A 6,019-nucleotide genomic window follows, 5' to 3' on the forward strand; every position below is an offset into this window, starting at 1 on the left:
ATCCGGGTTTGCTTCCGAAGTTTCACCAAATACATATGCTAAAGTTTAAGAGACTGTCGAAAGATTCAGCTGTTGTGGAGATTGATTAAGGATAAACTGATGAACTGGTTCCTTTTAAAACTTTATGCTTCAGATAAAAAATTTAGAGAAAAATTTAGTTTCATCACACTCATAGAAATAAATGAGCAAACCCAGTATTCAAACAGAATATGTCAAAACAACTTTTGATAAGAAAACACTTCAACAATTTAAAATTTGAATAAACCAGGAATTTGGATAAACCAGGCATACTCGGCTCTATAAACACCTGGTTCTTCCCTGTCGCAGCCAACGTTATAGGTTTCCTTGCTGAGAATCTCTGGCTTGCTCTTGTTGCGCATCATCGAGGCAGTAAATGAACGAAAAAGAACGAAAGTGACCTGGTGTATCCAAATTCTGGTTTTGAATAAACCAGAATTTGGATAAATCAGGTTTTTTTTTTGTATAGAAAAATCCTACTTTTGTTCAATCAAAATCATTTTACAAACTTGATTTAACCATGGATTCATAAGAGATGGACTTGCAACCTATTGTTTTTTTTTTGCGAACCATGCTTGTTGCGTATTGCTACAAATCTTTTGTTTTAAACAATAGAAATTAAATTATCTTAAAGTCTGTCGGATTCGTCGAAATTTTTTGGTCTCGTCTAACCAGTCACATTAATTTCCTTTTAGTTATTCAAGGTAAGAGCAATAGAATCAGGTTTTAAGCTTAATTTTATATAGCTGGACATTCTTAATATTTTAAGAAATAACACTAATGATAATATAGAAATTGAGATCATTTACTTAACTACTTTAGTACATGTATAGCTAGAGATATAATAAATAATACAAAATATCAACTAGTTTTGAAGCTACCTAAAGCACAATGGTTTCATGTCCAGGGAACTACTCCATCTATTACATTGCTGTAGACTTCCAGTTTATGAATATTATAGAATTTCCTAGTTTTATGTTTAACAACAGAAATATATACAGTTAAGGATAAATAATTCATACATAAAATGAATGTAAATACAATAAAGAAAAAAATAATTTGTCACAGTTTAAAAAATTTAGCAAAGCCAATTTATGGCAAACCGCAAGAATAACTAAGTATTTAATATTAACATAACATGATTTACCAGCTATATATAAACTAATTTTTATTAGACAGAAAAAAAAAGTGTTGTTATGTTCTTTTTATGACAAATAATATATGAGATATGAAAAACGAAAACATGAATGATCTGGCCGCATTTTGAAAGATATCATAAATTTAAATTTATAAATTTATATAACTTTTTAAAAGGTTTTGCATTATCAAATGAATTATAAAAAAGCCCATTAGAAAATTCACCCAAGAAAAAATAATACATAGTGGAATATATACTATGGAGCTTATAGAGTAGTCGAGGCAAAAAATAGTGACATCGGAAAAAATACTAAAAAAATACACAAAATTAAGGTTGGTAAATGGAGGACCAAGGAGTTGATAAAACCAGATCTTGACAAAAAATTTTAATTAAGCTTCTTTATATTTCACTATACTTTTTAAGTCATTTTATTTTATTTATTCATACTGGTCATATTTTATTATTGACGGAACTTTGTTTACATGAAAAAAGTTCCCAAGTTTACAAATGTTTATCTTGGAAAAATGATGAAAATCTGTCGGTGCCGACAACTAATTTCCTTTACCTTGGTGTAATTTGTTTAGTAATTTGTCAACGCGTGAAGTAGTTACTTTATCCTGAACAGTCTTACTAAACAAATGCTATAAAAGTTTAAAATAATACCACGTGATCAGAGTTTTTGTTTTAAAACTGTGGGCAACCATTTTAATAGATTTTTTTGTTGACGGGTGAAAATTTAGAGTTTGTCGGAAACTCGCATGACTCGCTGATTTCTGCGGCCTCTTTGATGTAAAACAAAAAAAGTGTACGTCTCTTATCTCTTATAGGTCCATGATTTAACAAAACATGTATGTGTTTCATGATCACGAAGCTGCTCATGAAAAACCTTTTCAAAAGTTTATCATCGATCTGTTTTGATGTGTCATCGAAAACCATATTCTCACTGTACCACCATTATTTAGTTTTCACTTTTCAACGTGTTTCCAGTTACTAATCAACCGTCTATCATTATAGTTGTTTGTGCTAATAATGTAGCGACGTAAAGCAGTATGCTGTGGAAAGTAATCATAATAACTGTTATCTGTTCCTACCAAAAAAAAAATTTAATAACCTTTTTGATAATTTGATATTTATCTAACCAAATTATGTTGTTTAAAGAGAAAAACTTTGATATATAGATATTTCTGTTATTGATTACAGATAGATACCATTACACCATATATACATAAGTCGAAATGGACAAATATATGACATCGACGTCAAGACAGATGATAATGCTTGAGACCTCCAGCCAAGGAGACCGCCAGCCATAAAAACGGCCTTCTTACCACAGGGAACGTGATAAGTTGTCTGTTTCTTTTACTGGGAGAGTTACCGCTAGTCCTCTCAAAGAATAAGAATAGATGCGCACACTCTAAACATTATTATAGCAACAGTCCTCTGGAAACAATCATTATAAAAAGAGTTACTAAAAAAATTGTAAAAAAAAAGTTACACTCACTAACAAGTTTTACTTTTTCTTGTTCCTGGGTAAAATAATTTCCTAATTCTTTGAAACATGAAGGAAAACAATTTCGGCCCTGGAACTTCGCTTTTGTGGTCAGGATGATGAATTTTAAAATTTGGCTTTCTCATAATTTAATAGATAGTAATATTAATTTTCAGGTACGATAAGAATCTTTGCAAAGGGTTCATGACAAAAATATCAGTTGTAAAAAAGGGAAAACAAGTGAAAACAATGCAAAATAATAGTAGAAAACAATCCACTGAAGTGTTGGTTGGCAGAAATACTCACTATAAAAAACAAGAAGAACTCAATGATTTTATCTAATATCTTCGCTTCACAAAATCAAATGCTGAGCAGCTCATTTCAAGACTGAAGAAATGGGATTTGTTGAATGAAAGTGTACAAATAACGAGCCAAAGGAAGATATGTTGAGTTACTAAAATAATGTCAGGCTTGCTTGAAACTACTTGAATTGCATACAATCCTGATGAGTGGCGACTCTTCTTTAATAGCTCTCCTAGAAACTTTAAAGCTGTACTTCTGCACAATAGAAACAAGTATCCATCTCTCCCCTTTGTTCAAAAAATGAACTGTTTTTTGACGAAAACTCAACTTGTAAGTCTCAAAAAAACAGTTTGAAAGGAATAAAAGGTGTTTTCTTATGTTTTGCATTTTTATGGATTGAGAACTAACAATAATTTGCTGGGAACAAAAATCGTGTTACACTGTTAATTTTGTAACATGTTTATTGTTTTTTTTTTTTTTTTACGGCTTCTTTTTTTTAACTTAATTAGATTTAATTGCGGCGTTACGACAGTTACAAGAACTTTTACAAATAAAGCACTTTTAAATTAATTATACCAATTATCAAACTTAAGAAATGCTTTCAATGGAACTTTTTTGAAAAGTAACGTAAAAGTAGTTCTTTTTATATATCGGTATGTCATTAATCTATAATAAAAAAAAGTATAAACATGTTGGTTGCAATATTTAAGTGTCATATAAACAAACGATTTCGAAAATCTAAAAAAGGGACATGCTTGTTGACATGCTGTCAAAGTTGTTAATGGCTCTTATGCTAAAAGCATATTTTTTTAACTATTTAATCGCCAAATATTATTGACCATTACCTTAACGTTCCAAATTAATTTATATGGAAAGTTAAGTATGCGTTTGTTTATTTTCAAAAAATGTTGTGTGTATATCTCATTTATTTTAAATATAAAACGATTGTGTAAAGCCATTCCATGGTTTTACAACGGGTTTACACAGCTTTAAAACGGTAAAAAAAACAACTTTAAAATTACAACTTTCTTTAAATTTTTTTTTTTTTTTACTATTTCCGGTGAAAAAAATTTTCTGTACCGGTTTTTTACCGATCACTCACTCCAAACCACGGTATTGAAAAAGATCTTGAATAACCTGAAAGGTTAAAACACAACCACAGTGGGTTTCTAGTAGCAAGGGAACTTATTAGCTCAAGAAAATAGGTTATCATTTATCAGAAGGGTTTCATAAGCCGGATGAATGTAACAAAAAGTGAGGTAATCGAGGAAAAGATAAACACGAGCTTCTGGAGTTGGAAAAATAGCATTACTTTGTAGCGTAGACGACATTTTTTAAAATTTTGACTCTTTAAAAAATTGGACATGCTTGAGAGGCCGAGCTTTCTTGAAGCTCGGTCTCTCAAACATGTCCGATTTTTTATTCCGCAGAAATTCGATTAAAACCGTTAAACAGATTTTATAACAAGTTTTAAATTCCAAATTTATGTATGAATATAAACTTATCTCACCAAAAGGTTTGCTGTTTTAAATTCAATAATAATTTTATTTTAACAAACTTTAGAACATTTGATTTATGGGACTGATATAGAACTTATTTATTACACGTTATTATTCGTTACATACTAAGTGACCAAATGTCAATGCTTATTCTATACGATTGAAAACTTGATTATTTTTTTTTTTCGTTAGCAGGAAATAAAATAGTTTAAAGTTAATTGAAACAAAAAACGGTAGGATTAAAAAAAAAAATTGAGCTCTTTGTCTTTTTTTTAATGACGAAGCTATAAAAGTTATTCTTTTTCAAAAGATGACATTTGAACTTTTTTAAAAAAGAAGCTATGAAAAAGCAATTTTTTTTTCCAAAGTCGAACATTGGCCTGAATAGTTGAAACAAAAAACCTTAAGGTATACGAGGGATCGCATTTTTCCTTTTTTGGTTGCTTTAAAAAGACAAAAAATTTCTAAAAATATAATTTTTAAGTGATATAATCAAACTTTTTCAAAAGGTGACAATCAAGCTTTTTAAAAAAGTCGGCCTTTATCAAAAACGAAGCTATGAAAAAGCTAAACTTTTTACAAAAATAGCACTTAGATTTTTTGAAAAGTCGGACTGTTTAAAAAGGCGGAGCTTCAAAAAAGCTTAGATTTTTATAAAATTGACACTTATAAACTAACTATAAATAAATTCGATTTTTTCCAAAAATTCAAAACCGAAATTTGAAAAAAATTCGAGCTTTTTCAAAGGCGAAAGATTTCAAAAAAAAAAAAAAAAAATAGGTTTCGGAACTTTTTCAACTCTGAAACCTGCAAAAGCGTTGTTTTAAGAAAAAGTGAACTCAAATACCTATTTTTTAACTTATTTTTAATCAAAATAACATACCCAGTTACAAAATAGAAAAAGTATATTTTGCTTAATTACTTAATTATTCATATAAACTTTAATTAATAAGTCACTTTGGAGTTTTGTTGGTTAAAATCTAAGATGTCAAAAAATTACTATACAACCATATTTTGGTATGCTTAGTTTTATACAGGGGACCTAGAAATGACTGACATTGACCCTGGTAAGTCCGTAATGTCAATTGTTTGAGGCTTGAGAAGGTCTATGTCAATGATTAGGACTCAGCACCACGCGATACATGAAGAAAATTGCAAAAATGGCTGAGTGAGAATTTTTGTGATTGTGAACTCACCGGACGTCCTGTAGACTTTTTATGTGGGGCGCATTTGAAAGACAGACGAACAAGTCCCCATGCAATAGCAAGGAGGGGTTGGCCGTAAGGATCAAGAAAGAGTTCAAGGCCTTGTCAAAGAAAGCAATCATCAATAGCTGTACCAGGTTCCGTGGTCGTGTCAAAGCAGTCGTTAATAACGAAGGTGATTTCATTAAGTAAAAGATAAGAAGATTAATTCAGTTTTAAAATCCAGTTGGATGCATTTAAATCAGGTCAGTATTTCCTAAAAAAATTAAATTTTTTCAAAAGCCATGATTCAATTGTTAAATACTGCGCGCCCCCTGTATAGTTAAATAAAAATCTTATAAAGTCCGTAACGTTTGAGTAGAGTAAC

This window comes from Hydra viridissima, unplaced genomic scaffold, assembly GCF_058129835.1.
Source record: "Hydra viridissima isolate aposymbiotic clone 2 unplaced genomic scaffold, HvirCarnegie_v1 scaffold_16, whole genome shotgun sequence".
Classification (NCBI taxonomy): Eukaryota; Metazoa; Cnidaria; class Hydrozoa; order Anthoathecata; family Hydridae; genus Hydra; species Hydra viridissima.